At 40.2% G+C, this 27,730-nt stretch overlaps 1 protein-coding gene across 9 annotated transcripts in view; it reads left to right on the forward strand.

Moving 5' to 3' along the window:
• LOC120524963 (prostaglandin D2 receptor 2-like) overlaps positions 1 to 27,730 on the forward strand; it is a 136,959-nt gene that overhangs the window by 76,920 nt on the left and 32,309 nt on the right. For 6 of the 9 annotated variants that reach the window (XM_039746877.1, XM_039746879.1, XM_039746878.1 and 3 more), the window contains one exon: positions 7,421 to 7,519. The gene's annotated coding sequence lies outside the window, so the exon portion shown is untranslated. Of the gene's footprint in view, positions 1 to 7,420; positions 7,520 to 8,480; positions 8,521 to 12,624; positions 13,573 to 20,847; positions 21,157 to 27,730 lie in introns of those variants that run through there. The other 3 variants (XR_005632874.1, XR_005632873.1, XM_039746883.1) reach the window with 3 other exon arrangements.

Raw genomic sequence — 27,730 nt, forward strand, 5'->3', positions numbered from 1 at the left:
CTTTGCAAAATGGACGGGGCGTGCGTGAAACTCCGCGCCTGCGTAGCACTCATGGGACGGAAGGACACCCGACCGCTTTTATATAGAAGGATGTTAGATGTTGTAGCAAACGTCATTAGAATTGATTAATATTATCAATGTAAGAGTGTGAGACATTGACTGTTTAAGTTGTTAAGTTCTGTTATTCAAGGATACAAGTTGATTCCAACAGATGGGATGATCTAATGTCCATCTGTATAGCACAATCTCCATTTTTTTATTAAACTGTTCTTTGTGCGCAGCTTTACTTTTCAAGCTAAAGACTAAAAACTTATCACACAGTTCTTTTTAACATAAGTCAGGTTTTTGACATTTTCATGAATGATCTGACTGAAAACCATCCTCCGTTTTCCACTACCTTCCCTAATGGCATCCAGCCAATGAAAAACAAATAAAGAAATCTAGTACCATACCAAAATTGAAATCTTAGCATTGCAAAAATCACTGTCACTTGTGAAAGATAAAAAAATAGGACACATCAACACCCATTTGTAATTGCTGCTTTGAAATAAAGAGTCAAATTGACATAAATGAATACTATACCCAAAAATATTTTTATATGTTACTTGCCCAATGTATCTGGTAGTGATGGAAGAGAAAAAAAAATGTAATCTCGTGTTTTCATGCAGAATGGAGATAACAGAGTTTCTAAACAGAATAGGGTTCAATGATGACTAATGCTGGTAAACAGCTAAGGAATATCAAAATGTCAGTTAGACATATTTATTTATAAAAGCACATTTAAAACAACAGATGTTGCACTAAAGTCCTGTACAAAGGAGCATTAAAATAAACACAGTACAAACAATCATACAGTAACAGATCAATAAAAACAACTAATTTGAAACCATCCTCCACAACCCATTATTATAGGGAAAGGCGGAAGAAATGAAGTAGGTCTTAAGCAGAATTTTAAAAACCTTGATAGAGGATGAAGACCTGATGTGGAAAGGCAGGTATTTCCAACACTTAAGACCAACAACTGTAAAAGCTCTATCTCTCCTCGACTTCAAATGTGATCTTGGAACTAACAGGAATAGTTGTCCAGATGACCTCAATGCTCAGGTGCCAAGTAGGGGTTAACGTGGTTGCAGATGTATTTTGGAGCAAGACCATGCAAGGCTTTAAAAATAAACAACACAATTTAAAAATCAATGTGACATCTTACCAGTAGCCAGTGGAGAGAGGCTAATATGGGGGTGATATGGTCCTTTTTTACTTTCTCGTATACAAAGTGCCAGGAAAGTATTGTAATCGTCCAAAAAAACAACCTTGAGATTTTGAAGAATCTCAACGTTTAAGGCCTCCCTGAGTCTGATTTACTTTCTCATAGGGAAAGTATTGTAATCGTCCAAAAATTAGATTTTGTGATTTTGATGAATCTCAACATTTTAGACCTCCCTGAGTCCAAAAATACCATTTCTGGAATTATGTCTGTGTGTCTTTCTGTGTTTGTGTGTGTGTGTGTGTGTATGTATGTAAACATGATATCTTGAGTACGCTTTCACTTAGGTCAACCAAGTTTTGCGTAAAAATATTAGGTACAAAATTTAGATTTCTGTCAACTTTTGAACTATTTCCACTAACCGGAAGTGCTACTTTTTTTATTCATGCAGCTGCAGAGTCCATCCATCCATCCATCCTCTTCCGCTTATCCGAGGTCGGGTCGCGGGGGCAGCCAATTTATTCAACTTTAGTTTTATAATAATTGTTCAATATATTGTTAATCTGATTTGATTTGTTGTTGATGGTTCTTTAATGTACATAATATAAAAATATAATGATTGTCTTGCGGTTTACTCCTCAAATATCCATCACCATATCTGAGTATACAAGAAAGTATAGGGGAAACCACTCTCAATTTTTCTAGACACAATTCAAAATCAAGCTGCTGTGTTTTGAACCAGATAAAGTAAGACAAAGCAGATTTGTGCAATCCCACATATAAGGCATGAATGACTGTTTCCAAGTCCTCTGAAAGAAAAGATTTTAGCTTTGTAGTTTGCCTCAGTTGGAAAAAACTGGCCTTTACTACTGAAGGAATTTGTTTACCAAAGCTTAGTGATGACTCAAAGATGATAGAAAGTTCCTGACATAATTATGAATCATTTCTGACAACCCAAGCCTAACCCTAAGCCTAACCCTAAGTCTAATTGAGTGCCAATTTCAACTGCAATTATGGCAGGACCAAAAAGAATGACCTCTGTTTTCTTTTTGTTTAATTTGAAGAAATTTTGCATCATCCAATATTTAATATCCTAAACACACTCTAACAGCTTTTTTACCCACCCAGGAAGTGATTTTTAGGATTGACACGAGGTATAGCTGCATATCATCAGCAGAACAATGATAAACGACATGTTTTTGAAAGATGTTTCTCAGGGAGAGCAGATAAAGGGAAAACAAAAGAGGAGCCAAATTGAGCCTTGTGGAATGCCTTGTATGAGAGATGCTGGCTGAGAGAATGTTTATGAAAAAAGTCTCACGTAACTCATGTTGCATAATGCACATGTCAAGTCATTTAGTCATACGCTCATAACATTCCAAACACATTTATTTTTCCTAAAAGATTGTTATAAATAAACCACTACTGAGAATGCCTTTCTGAATGAAAATAGACTGTGCTCAGAGGCACCTGAGCATTTAAATTGAAGACTCGCCTCGCACTTCAGTAATTGGTCAGGAGCCCACCCCATCAACATGTAACATTGTGCTTCATGTGATATCAACAAAAAATGTGTTTTGAGAGACGCATAAAACTATTGATTCAAAGTTAAAGGAAAACCAAGATTATCAGGAAGCGAATACTGTATGCCTTGTACTTGTGCGTATCTGAGATGCTTCAACAAGCAGAAGGCTCATTCACCTGTGTAGTTTTACAGACGGCTGATAAACAATCCTGAGGCACTTCAGCTGTGGATATAAATTGAAATGTAATGACGGGTGGTGGGTCTACAATTCAACTGCTCTTTCACATTTGAGTGCGTTACACCTAATTTGTCCTTAGTGTGTGCTTGGTGTGTGTGTGTGCCTTGGTGTGGGGTTTGTTCCTGTCTTGCGCCCTGTATTGGGTGGGATTGGCTCCAGCAGACCACCGTGACCCTGTGTTAGGATATAGCGAGTTGGAAAATGACTGACAATTTTTCTTTCTTGAAAGCATTTTCCAGATGTGGTTTGTTTAATGATAGTTTAGTTCAACTATGTGTGTTTTAGGTGTTGTGAGCATACGACTAAGTGACTTGACATGTGGATTATACACAAATAATGAGAGGTTTTTTCATGTACTTTTTGATACTGTTTGCTGTTTTTCCAGTGTTGGCCATCATAAAATCCTGTTATATCTAAAACTTTCTTATCTCTATTCTGCATGAAAACACGCAACATAAAAAAATTTCTTGACCATCCTTATTAGCCACATTGGGTAAGCAATATACACTATAACAAAATCATTTTTAGGTAGAGTATTCCTTTACAATTCCCAGTATACTCCAGTACACACTAAATAGAACAACCGGCTGTCCATGTATCTGTTCTGAGGCTGTACTGCTGTCAGCTGTTGACCCGGAATGGAGGTACTTACTGCCTGCTATGCCTCTGAGCTTTGACAGAACTCATTAACCGAACCTGGACCACTCTACCTACCAGGAAGTATGTGACCAAGATCTGTTCTGTTTTGATGGCAGAAATGTCTTGCCTGTAATGCTGTCATTTACAGTTCAAATCTCCTCAGTAGATTGTTTTTTCTTAAGGAAAATGCAACTGTTAAAATCTCTTCCTGACCATCAGTTCAGCTACTTTGTGGGATGATTATTATTATATTTTTTTTGGCAGCACTTGTCATTTGTTTTTTTAAAGAATCAATTAGAACAAGAACACAGCTGACTTCATCAATGCCACCACAATCATTTTATCTAATGGGTTTCTTTCTAAAGCACTTTGTGTTATTGATAAACCATTCTCTCTGCTCATATTGTGGTTTTGGGTAACATGACAGAAAACAGCTGGAAAACATGTCATGGCAACAGGAACAAAGAAGCAGCATGAGAGCCATATGGGCTGCTTTGTGAGCATAATTGAATTTTCAAACAGTTTTTCCTGCGTTAGCAAAATTAATTTTGGGAATTATGGTGTATGTGGGAGAAGTGCACTGTTTCTGAGACTTCTGTGTTTATCTCCAGTTTTGTTTTTTGAATGGCCATGCACTGCATAGTCTGAACCACTTTATTTTGCTTTTTTATTCAAATTCTCGAATTTGTCTTTATATTTACAGTCATGGAAGAAAATATTGGTATCCTTGAATACAGTTCAAATAAGTATTGAAAATGAAAATATCTTTTGTCATCCATGCATGCATTTTTTTAGTTAGCAGTACAGCAAAACAAAAAAGCAGTGAGAACGACTCGATTTTTGCTTATTCTACAAAGACATTAAAAATAAAACTTTTTAGTAGTTCTAAGAAATATTTGTCTTCTAGTGATCCTTCAGCTAGACTCATGTCTTGTACTTATTGTCACAAGCGTCTTCAATCTTGTAAATTTGACTCTTAAATTCCACCCGGGGGAGTAAATGCTAACATTATTTAAAGTTATTGTCTGCTTTTACATGCATTTTTATTACTATTTAATTTAATATTGTTTTTTGCATCAGTATACTGCTGCTGGATTATGTGAATTTCCCCTTGGGATTAATAAAGTATCTATCTATCTATCTATCTATCTATCTATCTATCTATCTATCTATCTATCTATCTATCTATCTATCTATCTATCTATCTATCTATCTATCTATCTAATCACTCAATCAGCCCATTTAAACGGATAAAATAACTCACTCAACCATCCTGTGTCATGCTAAATGTGGGAAAGAGAAGAAAAAGCAGAGAGTTGTCTGAGGAGGCAAGACAAGCATGTTCAACATAAAGGTGACAAGACCACTGCAAAGACCTTGAAGTTCCTGTGACCACTGTTGCCAATACTGTCAAGAAGTTTAAGCTCCATGCAACTGTAGTCAACATCTCTGGACGTGGCCAGAAAAAGGGAAAATTGATTCAAGATTTAGAGAAAGAATGGTCGAGGAAGAACCAAGGAAAATTTCAAAACAGGTCCAATCTTCCTATCAAGCTCAAGGTGCAACAGTTTCAAATCAAATTCTGGAGTTGGCCACAATGCTATTAACAAGCCACAGACCTTCTCGGAGAATGTGTTTTTGGATGATGAAATAAAATGAGAGCTTTTTGATAACACACTAAAACAAAAAAAAGAGCTTTCAAAGAAAAGAGCACCATTACTATCGTGAAACTTGATGAAGACTCAATGGTATTTTGTGGAGGTGACTTTGTGCAGGGTGCCTAAATTTAGGGTCACAATTACAGCTCAGTGTCAGAAAGCTGTGTCTCGGTCACAAGTTATCTGTCTCCAGGTAGATAATGGCACAAAACCTTATAAATATTCATATATAGATCAATAGGAAAGTTTCTGCTCTAAATGTGATATAACGACCTGTGCATACCAAATGCTTTTGCCAGTTTGAACTTAGTTCAGAGGAAACATTTTTTTTTTAAGTGAAAGTGTACTGATATTTCAGCTAAGTTTTTGGCATTTTAGTTAGTTAAGTCTTCTTCATGTTCCAAAAGACCCCTTTCAATATTCAAGCTCGACTCATTTTTATTTTTATAGTGTCTTGTACTGAAGTCAAGTTCAGATATAAATTCTATAAATGTAACAATCCAGAGTATTAACATAACAATACAATATCCACATACAAATTATAACAAGACGGTGCACAAACCAAAAGGTTCTAAAATGTTACCAAATAAAAAAACACAATGCAGTAACAAACACAGAAATTACGCACTATATTAAAGTAAACAAAATTAAAACAACAGACTCTGCAGTTTTAAAAGATGTTGATTTCTATCTTCCAGGGTGAACATTGGCAGATATTTAACTTTACTTTCAGTGTTTTTTACTTGATTTGTTTTATTGAAATTCATTTTCATTATTTTTTTAAATTCAGCCACAAATTGTTTCCACAAATGTTTTTCCCTTCAGTGAATTTCAGCAGGTGGCACTCCCTGTTCCCAAGAAAAATTCTGACTATGGTGCGTTGTTCCTACAGCAAAGCGTCAAATGTTCATTTAGCGTTGGCTTTAACTAGACTAATGACTTCTATCTGCTGCGATTATTTCATAATTTTCAAATTGCCTTCATTTTTTGATTTACCCTCATACTTTTCCCAAAGAGTAAAATTTACACTGTTAATAATCGACACAAGTTTCATTCAGATTGAGTGATTTGTTTTTGAGTTATCAGGTCCAGAGACATACATTCTGCTATGAAGATACGAGGGACGTTCAAAAAGTTTCCTCACTTTTTTTTTTAACTCTGTTAATTAAGAATTTCAAAAACAAATTGCATCACTTTCTACATAGTCACCATCGTTTGTGATGCAACTTTCCCATTGTCATACCAAGTTTTTCATCCACCTTCACCGTTTCCAACGAAAATATAAAAGTACGGAAACTTTTGAATGTCCCTTGTACAGTCACACACACACACACTACAGCAACATCACTCTGAAAGGGGAGAAGTCAACTTCAATGCTGCCAAAATCATTTAGATATTTTGAAATCATGAAGCAGAAATCTTGATCTTGTCTCAGTATTTTCTATATAGGTAAATATAATCTCTTTAAAATGAAGAGAGAGATGACTGAAATATTCCTCTATCTAATATTTGAATCTGCTTCAGCAAATTTAGGCTTGCATGAATTGGAGAATAAGCACAGAATTAATAATTAAAAAGAAAAATGAACAACTTGCACCCCTGAATATCAAATAACATTTTGATTTGCTGTCTCTGGCATCCTGTTCTCACCACATGTTCTGCACAATCACTTAGACTTTCCATGTGCCTCTTATGTTTCTTTGCTTTCTTAGTAGCTTGTAATAAAGGGATGAATACTCAGCTGAGATGACCTTAATAACTTTCACATTCTCAAAATAAGTAAATCAGTCATTGTCCACATTGTAACCTTAAGCTGTATCACACATTGTGTTTTTTTTAGGTGTGCTTGATTTGATGAGAGCCTATTGAGATCGACATGTCTCTCTGACTGTCTGTTAATTTGTTCACATGAAACAATTTGACTTTTAATGGACTCGTTTTGTTGAAACTTGACACAGTTACCCTTCAAGGACATGATAAAGCACACTGTACAAAGTTTTGAAATTTGAAAATCCATTGAAAAGCATTGTTAATTTGGTGAACTCATTTGTCCTAACAATGGGAAAACACTAATTATGGGTTATTGAAATGTTTAAAATACACTTTTGAGAGATGTCATACCAATATATATTTTGTATATTTTCCTCATCCAACAGCTGCTCCTGACAGATCACCAATACAAATCATTCTAACACCTTTAGAGGCACACATGTGAAAGCCGCTTCTACAGCAGCTAACTTCTCCTGCAGCTTGAGGTAAGATGACCAAAAAACAAAATCTCACTTCTCTAGAAATTAATTTGTGAAAAATAGAATTTACTTTTTTGTAATTTTTGTGTGCATTTAAGGTTGCTGGTTTTTCAAATCTTTCTTCTGCTTCTGTAAAAAACTAGTCAAGTCAAGTCAGGTCAAGTTGGGGAGCATGCATTGGTACAGTGCGTTGCCGCACCCACTACACAACGAAACAACTCGGGATCCTGGTTTGCAACCCCCTAGGCAGACATGCGGTCCTGTCCCACCCTCTGGAAATGACCCTCTATCTGCCGCAGCCAGGTGTTACGTGGGCGACCCCTTGGCCTGGTCCAGCCACTCAGGTCCCAAACAATGAGAATTATACAAGCTGGATCACCCTCGGGGAAACACGCCACATGGCTGTAGTGCCGTAACTGACGCTCCCTCACAATGCAGGAAATGTGCCTCATTCGGATCTCCAAGAGCAACCGCTTAATGCCCATTCGACACAAAATCAAACCAAAGGTACCCAAGGATTTTCCGGAGAGACATAGTACCAAAAGAGTCCAGTCTTCGTCTCAGGTCACTGGATAGCGTCCATGTCTTACAACCATATAGCAAGACAGGTGGCTCCAGGACTCTAAAGACTTGGACCTTCGTTCTTTTGCATAGATATCAGGAGCGCCACACACCCCTTTCCAGCAACCTCATGACCCCCCATGCACTCCCAATCGAATGTCACTGCCAAGGTAAGTAAACCTCTCAACAAGGTCAACACTCTCTCCGCAAACAGACACACTGCTGATGGCTGTTCCCAAGAGGTCATTAAAGGCCTGGATGTTGGTTTTTATCTAGGACACTTGCAAGCCCAGACACTTAGACTCCTTGCTTAGACTCTCGCGCGCCCCAATCAGAACCTCCATTAATTCCTCAAAGATCACTGCATCGTCAGTAAAGTCAAGATATGTGAATCTTTCTTCAACAGATACCCTACAGCCCCTGGACCCCATGACCTTGTCCAACACCCAGTCCATTACAAGCACTGAACAGAGTGGGAGCAAGAACAGACCCCTGACGAACCCCCAAAGCAACTGGGAAAAACACAGAGGTTCTACCTCCATTCTGCACAGCACTCACAGTACCAGTGTATAGGCTGGCCATGATATCCAGCAACCTCGAGGGGATCCACAGAAACCTCAGGATTCCCACAGGGCAGCTGGATCAACTAAATCGAATGCTTTACGAAAAAGCTGCAAAGAAACTCTTCCGATATTCGCGTTTGCATTTCATGAGAACCTTCAGTTCCAGGATGCTCTCAATGGTAGACTTCTTAGGCATAAAACCAGTCTGTTCCGGTCGCTGGTAGGTGAGCAAGGAAATATGGATCCTATTGAGGACGACCCTAGCAAGGACCTTACCTGGCACAGAGAGCAGTGTTATCCCCCTGTAGTTGCCACAGTCCAGGCAATCACCCTTCCCTTTCCAGATAGGGACGATAAGTCCCTTTTTCCAGTCATTTGGGATGATGCCAGTTTCCCCAATTGAAGCAAAGATTGCTTGCAATGCCTGGAGGACAGCCTTACCACCAGCCTGGAGAAGTTCACCCCGGATACCACAGATCCTTGCAGCCTTTCCTCCCCTCAGCTGATTCACCACCTGTGCAATCTCAGTGAGATTGGGTGGTTCACAGCTAATTGTAGATCAGATTCAAGAACTGTGGACCCAGAGATATCCAACATCCTAGTTGGAGGATCATCTTTGAACAACTGCTCAAAGTAGTCAGCCCAGCGGGTCACAACTGCAGTGTCATCCGTAAGGACTGTTCCATCAGCTGCCATGAGAAACAGATTCAGATGTGCGTAATGCTTCGATTCCTCTGTAAGTAGGACGTGAGTCACTAGATCAAAGATGGTGTGTCACTAGCTGACAGATTCCTCTAACAAACACCTCTTTATCTGCCCTCAGAACCCTCAAAGCCGTCATTCTCAGTTCCCAGTACAGACCAGAGTTGCCTTTGAGCCGTGCGCTGCAACTCCTCTCAATGATATCCAGGGTGCCCTACGAGATGAAACAACTCCTTCCAGGAACACTGGTAACACCAACACAACCCTCAGCAACCTTCAGGGTCTTGTCAGGGAAGGTTTCCCACATCACATTAGAATCGACAGTCGCATGCAAATCTGCAAGTTCCTCACACAAACTGCATGCAAACTTAATAGAAACAGCCTAGTCTTGGAGTCTGGCCAAGTCCAGGCTAATTTTCATAATAGGTAGTAAAAAACTAGTAATATACTAAATACACCAGAATAGAGAGGTGTATACCTTTCCTAATAACATCCAATCACCTTAACTGATGTTAATCAACTTTAATCATGAAAATGGAATATTTCAGGTTTTTTTAAGTTTTCATAAGTTTGCAAAAATTTCTAAAACCCTGTTTTCACTTTGTTGTTCTGAAGCATTAAATGTTGCTTGGTGTGGGAAAGCTGCAACATAACAAAACAAAAAACATAACTTTCTTAATGCTATCTATCTATCTATCTATCAGACATGGACAAATGTGTTGGTCCTCTTATAGCTCATTGAAAAGCAATTGTCCCCTTTATAAGTGCATATTTTTGATATATCAATTAGTAAAGCACCGAAAGTGTAAAAAGAGATCAAGTATTGCTTATTCTACAAAGATAATTCATCCATCCATTATCCAACCTGCTATATCCTAACTACAGGGTCACAGTGGTCTGCTGGAGCCAATCCCAGCCAAGACAGGATGCAAAGCAGGAAACAAACCCAGGCAGGGCGCCAGCCCACCGCAGGGCACACACACACTTCCACACACCAAGCACACACTAGGGACAATTTAGAATCGCCAGTGCACCTAATCTGCATGTCTTTGGACTGTGGGAGGAAACCGTAGCACCAGGAGGAAACCCACGCAGACACGGGGAGAACATGCAAACTCCACGCAGGGAGGACCAAAGGTAATAATAATAATAATAATGAAATATTTTATTTATATAGCTCCTTTTCCATACTCATGGTGATAAATTGCTGTGTCACATTTGTTGGTACCCTTAGAAAAGTTCCTACATAATTGGCTTTCAGTGATTTTTAAAATTGCTGTTTTCTTTAATTCATCTCCTATCATGCAATCAATTATTCAGCCTATTTAAATAGAGAAAAGTAGTCACTCTGCTGTTTGGTTTTATGGTGTGTCCCACACTGAACACGAACCAGAAAATGCAAAGGAAAGAGTTGTCAGAGGAGATCAAAAAGAAAATTATGGACAAGCATGTAAATGGCAAAGGCTAGAAGATCATCTCCAAGCAGCTTCATGTTCCGGTGAAAACACTTGCAAAAATTACTTCAAAGTTTAAGTTCCATGGGACTGAAGCCAATCTCTCTGTGCACAGACAGAAGAGGAAAATCGACCCCAGAATGGTGGCCAAAAGGACAGTGAGAATGTTATACAAAAAGCCAAAGACAACTTTCAAAGAGATACAAACTAAACTCCAAGCTCGAGATCTATAGAAAGAGCCTGGAGAAGGCTGGTGCAATTTGCTCAGAAAGAGTGGGCCAAACTATCTGTGGACAGGTGCAAAAGTCTCACTCAGAGCTTCAGGAATTGGTTGTTTGCAGTATTTGCCTCTAAGTGTTGTGCAACAAAATATTACGTTAAGAGTCCCATCATTTTTGTCCATTCCATTTTCATTTGTGTTATTATTTGAAAAATTCTGCTGAATCAAAACTCTAAAGCAATGTCTGATTTTTGCCAAATACAGAAGAAACAATAGTTCCAAGTTATTTCAGAAGCAATTGTGGGTTTTTCTTTTTCGTGGAGGAGTAGCAATAAATTTCTCCACATCTGCATCTATCATATTCTGCCATTTTTATCTATCTATCTATCTATGGCCAGCACCATTCCCTGGTCAGGATGCCTCAGAAATGGAAGGACAGGGGGAGAGAATTTCCAAAAGGTTAGGGCCAAGTCCACACTGCCACATTTTCCTTCAAAAATGGAGCTTTAAATGAAAATGATCTCTGTTCACACCGATGTTTTCACATCATTTACAAAAGAATCCCTGTCCATACTGAAACTACCGAAAACACATATGATGATGATTTTTGCCTACACTGGGTATAAAGTAGCTGTATTTGATAAAGGTTTCCATGTAGTTACTATTGTTATTACTAGTATGACTCATTGTACAAAGAATAATCCACAGTCCAAGTGTCTTCATTTTTAAGGATTTTAGTGAAATTCAAAGCAAATAGTTCACACAAAAAATAGAGACAAAACATGATAATACACACAATAAGATAAAGGGAAAAAAAGAGGAACTTATGATATTCTGCTTAAATATCTAGGTTACATTTCTTAAGGTTTCCTAGTCTTCTTTTCTTCTACTTTTGGCGGCTTCCATTAGTGGTTGCCACAGCAGATTATCTTTTAAAGCTTTCTATACATTGTAGTATATAGTGGATTGTCAGAAAACTATATGCCTTTAATATCTTTAATTGGACTGGACTGCCAATACTGATGCTCTGTGTAAGAAAGGTCAGAGCCGACTATACTTTCTTAGAAGGCTGGCGTCCTTCAACATCTGTAATAAGATGCTGCAGATGTTCTACCAGACGGTTGTGGCGAGTGCTCTCTTCTATGCGGTGGTTTGCTGGGGAGGCAGCATAAAGATGAAGGACACCTCACACCTGGACAAACTTGTTAAGAAGGCAGGCTCTATTGTAGGCGTAAAGTTGGACAGTTTAACATCTGTGGCAGAGCGATGGGCATTAAGTAAACTCCTGTCAATCATGAAGAATCCACTGCATCCACTGAACAGTGTCATCTCCAGGCAGAGGAGTAGCTTCAGTGACAGACTTTTGTCACCATCCTGCTCCACTGACAGACTGAGGAGATCGTTCCTCCCTCACACTATGCGACTCTTCAATTCCACCCGGGGGAGTAAATGCTAACATTACTCAAAGCTATTGTCTGCTTTTACATGCATTTTTATTACTCTTTAATTTAATATTGTTTTTTGTATCAGTATACTGCTGCAGGATTATGTGAATTTGCCCTTGGGATTAATAAAGTATCTATCTATCTGACCATTCATGTTTCTTTCTAGCTATTGTCGCATATGGCCAGGGGCCCTGCCCAACTGGGACACCAGTTTGATGGAAGGATGGGGGCAGAGAGCATGGTTAAGCTCATTATCTCCCCCGGGGCGATAGTAGGCAGCACCCTCTGGGTTGCTGTGGCTCCATGGATTCCCACAGGGCACACTGGGAGTTGGGGTTCGCTGCAGCTTGGTTGGGTTCCATGGATGCTGCCAGGGGGATCTGTGGCAATGGCAGAGCCCTTCCTCACAGGAATGCCACCACAACTGGAAGGACTGCCAGAAGAAGATCATGGGACACCAGGAGCATTTCCAGGTGCTCTGTAAAAGGAGCCAGAGTCAGGAAAAGGGCAAAACTGGCCGAAGAGAAGTGGATGAGCAAGAGAGTGGAAAAAAACGAGAGAGAAGAAGAAGGAAAGAAATTGCAGGCCACACTATCTAACTTCAATCTATGGGCTGTCCTACTGTCACAGAGAGTTAAGATTATGAATATTCCATTTTCTGTAATTTATAGGGGGTTAAAATGAATTTTCCTTTATCTATGTTAAGCTATATTATGTTCAAGTTCAAGCTAAGCAGACTAAGTAAAATTTACCACTGACATTAACTAAAACGATTTGGCTTTTACACTGGGCATATATGCATTGGCGATAAACACCTTGAATGGACTGTGTAGTGAAAAATTCAGAGCTCTGTGAAAATCAGATTTCCGTTTGCTTTATGTGCTTTCAAAACTATCAGCGCACACAGGACTCTAATAGCACATTCACAGCATAGGAAAAGAAAGAAATTCTTCAAGGAGACACAGTGGATTGCCTTGGTATCACTTTCATGTACTGATTAAAGTTGAAGGTAACGGTCTTCAGAATTGACGATGGTCATCTTGTCATTAAATAAAAGCAAAGCAAATGTTAAGGTGACACATAAATAAAAGTGTTAAATTCTCAAGATGATTTATTATGAGCAGTCCACAGCATTTGGATTGATATCGACTAGGGAGTCTTCCAACTATGCTAATCTGTTGATGCCAAGCTTCAGTTGGGGCTCCTGCAGATTTTTCATTGTAGAGTAACTATGTAAATTTCTCATTTCGGGAGCCTAAACAATTGCATGCCTTGCCTGTCCTGTCTCTCTCTTCACAACATTTCTTCCAGCAGCCACCCATGTTTTCCTGGTTGGTCACTCTTAATCTGTGTGGCACTCTAACTTTGGACAGCGTTGCATAAGTTACTGCCTTTCTCTTGTGACAATGGCCCCAATGTACTTCACTGGTTTGCATTTTTTTTTTAAGTAAAGGCACATGAGGAGGCCCCTTCAGAGTCAAAGTGAGTCAGTTGTGAAAATGAACAAAAACTTGTGGTTAAAAGTCTAATGCCTTTACCACACTGGCTTTTTTTTTTAATTAGAGAAAAAGGCACAAACATTAACAAACATTTCAGACTAAGATAAGATCAGATGAACATTTTTACAATAATGCAAATTCAATCAGACTTGAAGCACAACATCCTTCCTATAATAATGTCAGAGACAGGCAAATTAATGTGGTTAGTTGCATTTATTAAAACAATAGCAAAGGTACAGCAAAGGCCTGGTGTGCCTATTTTTGAACAGCAGTAATGCATTTCTGCCAAATTCTACAAAATTCTGGTGCTGTTCTTTAGAGAGAACATTTAAAATAATAATAATAATAATAATAATAATAATAATAATAATAATAATAATAATAAATCATGTTCACATTGAATTATGGGTGGTGGGTTAGGATTCTTCGAAATGAGCAAGATAAGCCTGTGTGCAAGAAAGGTTGAGTAGTATACCACAAAAGATCATCTACTAGACCTGCACCTGCTGTGTGTTCTTGAAGATATTTCACCACTCATTTGAAAGACTACAGGCGTTCAAAGAAGTGGTTGGGAAATTCCTCGGCATTTAAACCCTCAATCCAATCGTTTATCAAAATCCAAAAACCAATGTATGCTAAGTGAATCATATGAGTGGAGATGTGGATTGTTGTGGCTAATAGATGGAGTCAGAGGTCTGCCTTTCTGTTTAGAGATGGTTGTTCTAGGCCATTGTCGGGTAACCGGTGCACCGGGCGCCGCAAAAACTTTTGTAAAATATTTAAAAATTGCTAGTGTTTTTGAACTTTTGCTTGATTAAAAAGATAATGTTTAAAAAATATATTTTATGTTGGAAAAACAGATAACGGAACACTTACGGAAATGAAGTCTAAGAAACGCAAGAGACTTCAAATGATCGACAAGGAAATGCGCGTCTGTCTTTCAAAAATTGATCCTCGCATCAATCTCATATGTGCTGAAAAACAATCTCAATGTTCACATTAATTAAATTTAAGATTTATCCTTTGATTCCTTTATTAATAAAATGTCTTTCAAACTTGTAAAATTAACTGTTTTTGTTGCCGATTGTCCATAGATTATGTCGTCACGACTTTATTTATGGGCAGTACCTCAGGTGCGCGAAAGAAAATTTTGGACTTGTGGTGCGCCACAACTCAAAAAAAGGTTGCCTTTCTCTGTTCTAGGCTGACATAATGGCTCCATTACACATTCTTTAAACTAGCTATTTTCCCTGTCCAAAATGTGTATCTTACTGCTCTCAGAAGAGTGTATGTAGATAACTGAGTCTTGACCTAAGGATTTAACAAAACGTGTTTGTTTCACAGCTCTGTCATCTCCTCATATTACAAATCTTTGAGGTTCTTCTACCTCATCATGCTGTGCTCATAATGTTATTTTGCTGATGTTTTAGATGTTGTGTGTTTCAGATACATCAATTTCTTTTTACATGTTTCTTTTTACTGAAACACACAGGGATATCGTTTTGAGTTTTTAAGATGCGTGAACTTTATTTTGCCTGTCCTACTTCTCTCCTAAGCTTGTTGACTATTTTGCTGTTTTAACAAAACCTAGCCTCGCTAGTCACACACTTTCAAAGTGCTTCTGAAACTTAAATATTTCGTGTCCTTACATTCATTGTCAGTTGTCACCTTTTCCGCTCATTGGCACAGAATTCTAACAACCATTAGTTTATGTTCTAGTTGGTGGTATGAATCAAACAGCAGATACTGATTGATATGAGATGGATTTCTGTAATTTTCAATCTCAAAAACTCCACCCTCTTTAAAGCTTATTAAACAGCCTAACACAACTAATTAAAGACAACATCAGAGAAACTTCATATGGTGTAAAAGAAAGGTATAAGTGGGTGTCATCTGCATACGAGTGAAAATTAACATGATGTTTTCTAATGATAGATCCTGGTGGAAGTATGTAAAGTGAAAACAGTAAAGGCCCCAGTTTTGAGCCTTGTGGGACACCAGTTCTCACTTCTGTGTATAATGATGGAGTACTATCAGCACATTTCTGTACATACTGGAATTGATTTGATAAATAAGAACTAAACCAGGCAAACATTAGTGCCATTTCTGTACTATGACCAGTGCGGAAGCCAGACTGGAATTTCTCAGATAAAATATAATGCGTAAGGTGTGACTGAAGCTGATTAGTGACTACTTTTCAGGTATTTTAGAGAGAAATGGTAAATTTGAAATGGGCCTATAATTATTTAGTATGTGTGGGTTTAGGTCTGACTTTTTAAGTAATAGTTTGATGACTGAAACTTTTAGTGTATCAGGTACTGTGCCATGCAAAAATGAACTATTGATAATGTTAAGAACAAGTGCTGCAAAAACATCCATTGCACTTTTTACTAATTTTATTGGCACTAGATCTAAGGAACAAGTAGTGGGTTTCATTTTAGAAGTTAAAGTCAAGACATCCTGTTCAGTTACAGGATTAAAATTTCTAAAGTGTTGAATGCAATGTGAGACCGGCTCTGCCAAGCTAGTATGTAGTTTTCAATTGTGATGCTGAGATCTGGGATCTTATATTTTTAATTTTCTCATTAAAGAAGTTAATAAAGTCTGTACTGTTAATATCTGTTGGTATTTTGCACTGTAGATCTAAATTCCCATTTGTTAATTTAGCAAGTGTTCTAAACAGTACCCGAGGATTTTTATTATTGTTATCTATTATTTTAAAATAAATAAGTCTATTTCTGATTGTTTGGTCAGGGACATTCACACCAGTGGCCTGCTGGAGGTCATTTTGTTGGGCTCTGGCAGTGCTCATCCTGTTCCTCCTTGACCAAAGAAGCAGATACCGGTGGGTCCTGCTGATGAGTTAAGAACTTTCTACAAGGGGCCCTGTCCAGCTCTCCTAGAGCAGCTGCCTGCCTCCTGGAATCTCCTCCATGCCCCTGAGACTGTGCTGGGAGAAGGCAATGGCAAGTATTGATGTGCCATCCTGGCCAAGTTGGACTACCTGTGCCAGTTCTGTAGGGTCCAGGTATCGCCTCTTTTTACATGTGTTGTTGGGTCTGAAACACACAGGGATATCATTTTGAGTTTTTAAGATACCTGAATTTTATTTTGCCTGTCCTACTTCTCTCCTAAGCTTGTTGACTATTTTGCTGTTTTAACAAAACCTAGTCTAGCTAGTCACACACAGTCAAAGTGCTTCTGATACTTAAATATTTATAGTTCTCGCATTCTTTGCTAGTTGTCACCTTTTCAGCTCATTGGCACAGAACTCTAACAACCATTAGTTTGTGTTCTAGCTGGTGGTGTGAATCAAACAGCAGATACTGTTTGGTATGAGATGGCTTTCTGTAATTTTCAATCTCAAAACTCCGCCCTCTTCAAAGCTTATTAAACAGCCCAAGTTTTTACTCTAACACATCTTCCTGTGCAAATGTGGTTTTGTTGTCCACTGAGTATGTTTTTCACAGTTAGGACATGGATTCTGCGTATTTCAGTTTTAATAGACTGCAATAGGAATCAATGAACATAGGGGATGACCTCTAAAAACATCTGTCAGCCACATTCAATGCCATCTTAACCACAGCAGTTTCATAACTTCTCTGCTGAACTACGCTGTTCAAGGAATAGTGAGTAAGTAAATACGTTCTATTTAAAAAGCACATTTTAAAACAACCAAGGTTGACCAAAGTCTTTATAGGAGTATATAAATTAAGAAAATGATAAAAATAAAATAAGACAACAGAAGTAGAATATAAAAACATACATAAAAGAATACATTAACAAATCATTTATAAGCTAAATAGATTTAAAAGGTGTAATTGATGAGACTGATCCGATGGTAAGAGGTGATATGTTCCCTAACTTGGGTGCTACGCAAGAAAAAGCACAATCACACTTTATTTTTAGGCGTGACTGTAGCACCACCAACAGGTGTTGATCAGATGAATGTAGTGATGTGTGTGAACAATAAGGAATAATGAAATCAGCAATCTATGAATGAGCCAGTCCATCAAGTGCATTAAAAACAAACAATAAAACCTTAAAATGATTACGATAAAAAACAGGAAGCCAGCGAAAGTGAACCTAGAACCGAAAAAGAATATGCTCTCTCTTCTTTGTGCTACTGAGTAGTCCGGCTACTGCATTCTGATTCAAATGTGAACAAGCAAACCTGAATCTCAAACTTGAATATAACAAATTACAGTGATCTAATTGAGAGGACACAAAGGCGTGGATGACTGTCTATAGTGAGACAAATTGGGAAAAGTCTTACTTTTAGAGATTATCCTAAATTGAAATAAAAAAAACAGTATTTACAATGGAACTCATTTGTTTGTCAAAACTAAGATCACAGTCAAAACTTTTTAACATTTGGCACAGAGTAAACAACTTCAATCCATCCTACTCTGCGCTTTGTTCAAAAGAAGTCAACTAAGAGGCACGTAAAGGAGAAGCAGAAGTATATTTCATTTTCCTTTCCAGAAACAAAGAAAAGAACATGGCATCATACAAACAGCTTCTTCCTAGCACCCCTTAAGCATCCGCCATGCATCTGGCAGCTTAACAGAGAAGCCTGGTGCATGTGATCTGTATGGTGTAGCATTAACTAACACCTGTACTATCAATACACACATTTAGTATGCTGCTAACTAAACACAAGAGCAATTGTTTTTGGGGAAGTTCATAACTTCTTCTTCTTTCAGCTGCTCTCGTTTGGGGTTGCCACATTGGATCATCTTCTTCCATATCTTTCTGTCCTCTGCATCTTGTTCTGTTACACCCATCGCCTGCATGTCCTCTCTAATCACATCCATAAAGTTCAAAACTAAAACTACAAAAAGTTCATAACTAAAACTACATAACACTGCATAACTAAAACTACATAAAAAACAACAACATAACTAAAACTACAATAGCATTTCATAACTAAAACTAGGGAAGTTCATACCGAAGTCAGAATACACTTTGCAACAATAGCATATTTTGATAACCAATCAAGAGCAACTGATGACAGAGGGAGGTATTTATCTGGAAGACACAACACAACCTCTGTTTTTTGTAGAAAATGTTTAAATTGTAGAATTTTATTGGCCATCCTGGCCTTTATCTCCTTAAAACACTCACTAAGTATAAAAAGTTAGCAAGGATTATTAAGCTTAATGGACAGATATGATTGACAATTATCATCATAGCATTAAAAAGATTACTTTACATTACATTTACTGCATAGAGCATTTTCCCAATACTGTTCCCAAGTGGAAGTATATGTATTGAAAATATTGTTGGCCCAAGGACGGAGTCTTTAGGGACACCATGACAATAGTTTCAGTTGATGAGTGTTCACTTCCAATATTAACCAATAAGGTGCTTTTGGTTAAATACAAAGTGGACCATTTTAGGGCAGTACCATAAAGGCCTACATAATTCTCAAGGTGATTCAGAAGTACAGTACTTTGAGGTCAGTTGTATCAAAAACATTAGACAGATCCAATAGTACCAAAAAAGCACCATCTCCACAATCATTAGCAATCATCCGATCATTTGCAACTTTCAGTAGGGCTGAACAGATCAAAGGTTCTACGTAAAACAGGTTTACAAGTAAAGCTACAGTTGTAATGCTGGGATAGGACCCGTCCCCCTGAGACCATAAATTGGATTAAACAGACTGAGCAACCTGCTTAGGATCACACATCACTTTGTTTTGATGGCTATTGTAGCAGTAAGTTTTTAACGACCAGACCACACTGCCAATTCCATACACATGGAGTGAAGGGAGTTTACAAGCTGAAAGGTTGGAATGCTAAACGTCTGTCATTTCTGCTTTTAATACTTTGTTTTAAAGTAGGACTTTTTTGTTTTTCACTTTGATATGTAATTTTTTTTCTGATTCAAGGTTTTTAGTCACTCATATTCACACAAGAATGCATGAAATGTGCCTTCTTATTTGTATCCAATAACAGACAGAAATGAAATAAGGCAAATACATAGAAATTAAACGGGTTATAACTTATGCAGAAATGCTAAAATATTTATATCATTTCAAACATAGATCATGTGTGTGTGTGTGTGGTTTTTTTAATATGTTAACAACTACTAGTGCTTATTTAACTAACATGGTTACATATTATATATGAAACCTCTCATACTTTTTTATTTTTTCCCATATTCCTTATTAAAAAAACACATGGAACTGAGAAGAAAGGAATTTATGGGGTGATTTTCATTGGTCTTTAAAGTGACTGAGCTCCCTGATTTACTGAAGTTAAATTCTGGGTGTAAAGTGTGTCTGTTATCAAGTGAGATGATTTTCAGTTATTTCAACATCACTGTCTGACACACAGTTAACAAACTGTCTATGTCAACCTCAGTAACTCTAGCTGCAAGTTTGGTAATCTGCCAAAGCTTTTTTAAATTTTGGTTCGTCAGACCACTAAACCAGGCAATGAAGCCGAAACTGATGACAGACAAGAACACACTGTTATAAAAGGACAACATTAGGTCTTTGTCTACTTTAAACAGTCACTTTATGTAGGAGAAAATATTTTCTGATTGGGTTTAGAGTATGTGGCTTTTATATTTATATTTCAGTTAAGATGATTATTTAGGTGAGCTGCTAAGTATTTATAATTAGTCACGATTTCTCCCCCAGAACAATGACAGTTGACCATGAAAATTTCTGCCTTCTGCTGTTTATAGAATTTTGTTATCATGCTTTTACTTACATACCAGACATTACATTTTTATTAAGCAGTGTAATCTTTGTTTATTTGTAAAGTACTCTGTGATAATGCGTGGTATTTAAACCTCATTAAATTTACACTCATTTTTCCTCTTCCAGTACTGTTCTGCCCACATTTTTACAGCAAGAACTTAATCAAATTATTAGTGGGAGTTAAACTGTCCATTTTATGTCTTTCTTCCCATGATATTAAACACACTGTTGGGGCAATGTGAGAATGTGTGAAGATTGATTGATTGATTCAGAGAGGTATGGCAAATGAGTGAAAGTTGTTGAGAATGTGCATTGCATGGCTGCAAATGAGTCAGAGATAGTGCAGATGTCTGAGAGATAAGAGTCAGTGTTTGAAGAAACAAAAGGTGATTAAAATAGAACTACAAAGCAGAAGCAAGAGCAAAACCCAAGCAGGCTACTGGAGAGGAAAGCACCAGGTATATTTGATTTCTATGAGCATCAGGTAAATTTATTGAGTATTTTACTGTGATTAAATAATAATAATAATAATAATAATAATAATAATAATAATAATAATAATAATAATAAAGCAAGTTTATTTAAAGAAAAATGTAGTTGGGTGAGGCTGGGAAGACATTATTATACTTAAAGAACAGGGATTCTGAGGGATTTGTTTGGTCAGAAAAAACTAGTTATAGCAAAATGTGAAATATAAAAAAAAGAGAGACTGTTGGGTAAGAAATGAATGGAAAGAAGTTGCAGACAAACAGGCATAATGAAACATTATATATATAAATCCATCTTTCAAACTTATATATATGAGCATGGTGGCAACTTATGCAAGCAAGCAACAAGCATATGGTGTAAGGTAGGAGCACTCCTATATATATATATATATATATATATATATATATATATATATATATATATATAGGATATACATACAGTATATATATACAGTTATGCTTGAAAGTTTGTGAACCTTTTAGAATTTTCTATATTTCTGCATAAATATGACCTAAAACATCATCAGATTTTCACTCAAGTCCTAAAAGTAGATAAAGAGAAACCAGTTAAACAAATGAGACAAAAATATTATACTTGGGCATTTATTTATGAAGGAAAATGATTGAGTATTACATAGTTGTGAGTGGCAAAAGTATGTGAACCTTTGCTTTCAGTATCTGGTGTGACCCCCCTTTGCAGCAATAACTGCAACTAAACGTTTTCAGTAACTTTTGATCATTCCTGCACACCGGCTTGGAGGAATTTTAGCCCATTCCTCTGTACAGAACAGCTTTAACTCTGGGATGTTGGTGGGTTTCCACACATTAACTGCTCACTTGGGTTAAGCTCAGGACTTTGACTTGGCCATTACAAAACATTAACTTTATTCTTCTTTAACCATTCTTTGGTACAACGACTTATGTGCTTAGGGTCATTGTCTTCCTCCATGACCCACCCTCTCTTGAGATTCACTTCATGGACAGATGTCCTGACATTTTCCTTTAGAATTCTCTGATATAATTCAGAATTCATTGTTCCATCAATAAAGGCAAGCCGTCCTGGCCCAGATGCAGCAAAACAGTCCTAAACCCTGATACTACCACTGCCATGTTTCACAGGTGGGATAAGGTTTTAATGCTGGAATGCAGTGTTTTCCTTTCTCCAAACATAACGCTTTTCATTTAAACCAAAAATTTCTATTTTGGTCTCATCCGTCCACAAAACATTGTTCCAACAGCCTTGTGGTTTGTCCACATGATCTTTAGCAAACTGCAGATGAGCAGCAATGTTTTTTTTGGAGAGCAGTGGCTTTCTCCTTGCAACGCTGCCATGCACACCATTGTTGTTCAGTGTTCTCCTGATGGTGGACTCATGAACATGAACATTAGCCAATGTGAGAGAGGCCTTCAGTTGCTTAGAAGTTACCCTGAGGTCCTTTGTGACCTTGCTCACTATTACACGCCTTGCTGTTGGAGTGATCTTTGTTGGCCGACCACTCCTGGGGAGGGTAACAATAGTCTTAAATTTCCTTCATTTGTACACAATCTGTCCGACTGTGGATTGGTGGAGTCCAAACTCTTTTCTGATGGATTTGTAACCTTTTCCTGCCTGATGAGCATCAACAACTCTTTTTCTGGTCCTCAGAAATATCGTTTGTTCGTACCATCATACACTTCCACAAAAATGTGTTGTGAAGAGCAGACTTTGATAGATCCTGTTCTTTAAATAACACAGGGTGCCCACTCACACCTGATTGTCATCCCATTGATTGAAAGCACCTGACTCGAATTTCACCTTCAAACTAACTGCTAATCCGTGAGGTTCACATACTTTTGCCACTCACAAATATGTAATATTCGATCATTTTCCTTAATAAATAAATGACAAAGTATAATATTTTTGTCTCATTTTTTTAACTGGTTTCTCTTTATCTACTTTTAGGACTTGAGTAAAAATCTGATGATGTTTTAGGTCATATTTATGCAGAAATACAGAAAATTATACAGTATACTAATTGTGTAAGCCTGTGCTGTAAAAAGCCTGGGGTCCTAGAAGCTATTGAAATAGTTAGAGAAAAACCCTGAAATGTAGAGATGTAAGGTAATTGAAAGGAACTACTCTGGGCATTTCTCTCCTAGGAGGATTTGTTTTGTCGATGTGCTCGCATCACTTCTGCATTAGCGGTAGGAGGAAAAATAAGAGGAATACCGTTTTGCCGATGTTAGCGGCTAAGTGACTTTGTCTTTCTTCAGAGGTTTCGTTTTGCTGACGTGCTGGCCCCATTTGTTTTATTAGTAGCTAAGCTATAATGTTTCCTCAGAGGTGGAGCCCTTACCCCGACTCCACCTCTCACTTCTGGGCCAGACAGACATACACATTTCCACTCGTAGACATTTGTCAGGTCACGTTGGGGAGCATGCACTAGTACGGAGCATTGCTGCACCCACCATACAACGAAACAATTTCTCTGTAAATAGATAAAAATATATAAATTGGTTCAGATATATATATTTGTTCAGATACATTGGTTTAAATGTGTACATTGGTTTTAAGACATCAGTTCAGATATATATATATATATATATATATATATATATATATATATATATATATATATATATATATCCATTCATTGGTTGAGGTGTATATAAATTGATTTGTATAGCTTTGTTATGATACATAAACATTAGTTTAGATATATTGCTTTGAATTGTTACATTGGATTGAATATGTCTGTTCAGATATATATATATATATATATATATATATATATATATATATATATGTGAACGGCACCCGGGCACAGACAGGCGGACATGTTGTTGTAAAACCACCACACGTTTATTAACAGAATATTTACAATAATTATGGTCACAAAGACCCCCAAATAATGGTCACAAAGACCCAGTTCAGTGCACAAACCCCAAATCACACAAAGTCGTGGCCACAATGCCTTTCTTCGGCCGCCTCCACTCTCCACTGCCGTCCTCCTTCCACCCGACTCCACCCCGAATGAATGGAGACGGCCCCTTTTATAGAGGACCCGGATGAGCCCCAGGTGTTCCCGGCAATCTACTTCTGGCCACGCCCAAGTGTGGCGGAAGTGCCGGCTGTCCTCCCGGCTGCTCTCCGGGCGCCGTCATAAATCTTCCCCCCAGCACTTCCTGGTGTGGCGGGAGTGCTGGGGAAACAAGTCCCCAAGGCATTGGGGCGCCTCCTGGCGGTGACCACGGGCCCCTACAGGGAAGGGCTTCCATGCCCTCGACCCGTGGCCCCAAAGCAACCGGAAGGCAAACCCCCGTGGTCAGGCGGGCTCTGACCCTCTTCCGGTCCCTCCTGGCGTCCCGGCCGGGTCATGGCCCCTGGCATCCCTGACAGTGCCCACAGCCAGCGAAGACCACTGCGTGGGTAAGGCGACCCGTCCGCGAGGGCAGCAGAGCCCAAGCGGGTCCCACTCGAGGATAGCGGGGTCGGCCCGCACTCCTAGCAGGGACAGGGGCGGAGACACAATCTGAGCACCAACCCATGGTGCATCCCTGTGCCTCGCACAGGTTGTGCTCCCCCCTTTTACCGGCACCCCGGGGCCTCCTCGGTAGGCACCCCCTCCGGGACCTCCACGCCCCTTTGTTCTGAGCCACTTGTTCCCCCGTTGGCTCCTCCAGCTGTGAGCGCACCTGCGCACCGGCAGAGATCAATCTGCAGGCGGCCCGACATCAGAGGGCTGTTCCGCCTGAAGGGGTTCCTTCAACTCGCCGGGGTCCGTCCCTACAAAGAGAATACAGGGGCAGAACCGCTGCCAAAGCACCCAGCTCGTGCCCGCACGGGCAGCGTTCCCCTCAACCGGCACCCGGCACTTGCCTGATCGGCACCCTCTCGCGGCTTCCGTGTCCCTCTCGATGATGGAGTCGTCGGCACCGCCTGCTCTCTCTCGCCTGCCTCAGGGATTCCCTCTGCTCTCCCAGAGGGCAGCCAGCCGTACGCGTGCACCCAGCAACGCGTCTCACCATATTGGAGGAAGCGGCACCCAGCCGCTTAATCCTCCCCTCACTTTCGGACGCCTTGACGATATGCGACTCCGTATTAATCAACACGAGCCCTTTCCCGTCTGCGTCCACAACATATCGGAGGAATCGGCACCCAGCCTCTTATTCCTCCGTTCACTCTGGGGCGCCATGGCGGTTTGAGACTCCTTATGGAATAAAAGCGCCTCTGTCCGTCTGCGTCCCTATAGTCGGCGCAAGACCACAGCCGACTTCGGGGCGGAGGGCGCTAGGACCCGGGGCACTTAGCAGCCCGTGTCCATTCAGCGTCCTCACGGACTCCCCCCGCCCGCGCATACAGCCAGCGGCGCCGACCTCCTGTCGGAGGGCTGCTTACTCGGAACTGATCGTTATCATCACAGCCTTTTCAACAGACCCTCCCGCATGCTATGCGGATCGGCTGTACTCACCGTCTCCGCCGTACCTCTCCGGCTGGAGATTCCAGCGTCGCGCCGTCCGTTGTCGATCGAAGCGTTTCAGCAGCGCGGCGCCTTCCTCTCCAGTTCCAGCACCTCAGCCCGGAGGGCACGTAGCATCTGTAATACGCTGCTCCACGGGCTGAAGGGCGCCTCCAGCTCCGCCAGAGCAGCCGGCAAAGACAGGAAGTTAACCGGCGCTGGAGCCTACCTGTCTGTCAGCCTCCGGCGCCGGCCACTTCCTGTGGGCCTTTCCTCCGGCCCAATCGGGTCTCCCCTGCCCGTGATGGACATTCCTTGGTCCGCCTCTCTGCAGTCATCGGCGGGCACACAAGACACACCGCCCAATCGGCGTGCCTGTCAGGGGAGGGACTTCTGGTCCGGCCATCTTGGCTCCCCTTCTGCGGCGGCGGCGTGCTTGCCGGCAGCCTTGTGTTGCCAGCACCTTCGAGCTGCAGCGTCTCTTCCTCCGCAGCCCTCGGCTGCCGCCGTCTACCGGAGCCCGCAAACCAGCATCGCCCGCCACTGACGCGGATCCGGGAGGTCCCTGCCTGGAAAACAAAACACGCCCGGCCCCAAGGGCCGGCCGATAGGCAGGGAACTCACCTCCCAGGTCCCGTCTAACCGAGGAAGCGTCCTCGGCGTGGCCTCTCTGGGCGCCATGCCGTCCCGGCGCCTCCAGCAACGGCGCGATCGTGGAGCCCGCTGCACTCCTCCAATGTACGCCGCCCGCCCGCTTCAGGGAATAACGGCCCTCCTGCGGACCCCTGGCGGTCCGTGGGGTTCCTTTACCCAGCGGGGCTGTGTGCGCAGCACCCAGCGTGGGTGGGGTCCCCTGCTGCACGGGCCGTCCACAACAATATTTTTTTGAACAGGTCTCCGCCTTGAAACAGGTGGAGCATCCTGCCGACTACGCCAGATGTGAACGGCACCCGGGCACAGACAGGCGGACATGTTGTTGTAAAACCACCACACGTTTATTAACAAATATTTACAATAATTATGGTCACAAGACCCCAAATAATGGTCACAAAGACCCAGTTCAGTGCACAAACCCCAAATCACACAAAGTCCTGGCCACAATGCCTTTCTTCGGGCCGCCTCCACTCTCCACTGCTTCGTCCTCCTTCCACCCGACTCCAGCTCCGAATGAATGGAGACGGCCCCTTTTATAGAGGACCCGGATGAGCCCCAGGTGTTCCCGGCAATCTACTTCTGGCCACGCCCAAGTGTGGCGGAAGTGCCGGCTGTCCTCCGGCTGCTCTCCGAGGCCGTCATAAATCTTCCCCAGCACTTCCTGGTGTGGCGGGAGTGCTGGGGAAACAAGTCCCAAGGCATTGGGGGCCTCCTGGCGGTGACCACGGGCCCCTACAGGGAAGGGCTTCCATGCCCTTGACCCGTGGCCCCAAAGCAACCGGAAGGCAAACCCCGTGGTCCAGGCGGGCTCTGACCCTCTTCCGGTCCCTCCTGGCCCCGGCGGGTCATGGCCCCTGGCATCCCTGACAATATATATATATATATATATATATATATATATATATTGGTTGAGATATATGTATTTGTTGAAATGCATTGTTTTAGATATATATTTTGGTTAAAATAGATTGGTTTAGATATATAGATTGGTTCAGATACATCTGTTCAGATATATCTACTGGTTCAGATACATCCGTTTGGATATATAAGTCAGTTCAGATATATACATCGGTTTGATTAGAAAGCCAAGTTATCAAAAAGCATTGATCGTAGCCTCAATAAGTCCCATTTTTTCATCTCATGAAACACTTGTTTATCATTGACTGAAAGCTGCAGGGTGATTCTGGTATTCCTTATTGGCAGAGAGAAAGAATTAGCTTTCAATGGATTATAATAGTACAATTGTCTTTTAAGTGTCAATGATAGCTAGTAAAATTATTGAACTTTTTATTATGATCAAAAATGTGACTTAAACTGTGAGACAGCACTCCTAACCACCGCATCACCATTGCCTTCCTAAGATAAAATTGATAGAAGTAAGTTTCAGAACAGTAAACTTTCTTGCAGATAGTGGTAGACAGGTTTGCCCTCCTCAGATTCAATAGCAGGCACCCACCCCTCATGAACTGAAAAGTAC

This window comes from Polypterus senegalus, chromosome 3 (genome assembly GCF_016835505.1).
Source record: "Polypterus senegalus isolate Bchr_013 chromosome 3, ASM1683550v1, whole genome shotgun sequence".
In the NCBI taxonomy this organism is placed as follows: Eukaryota; Metazoa; Chordata; class Cladistia; order Polypteriformes; family Polypteridae; genus Polypterus; species Polypterus senegalus.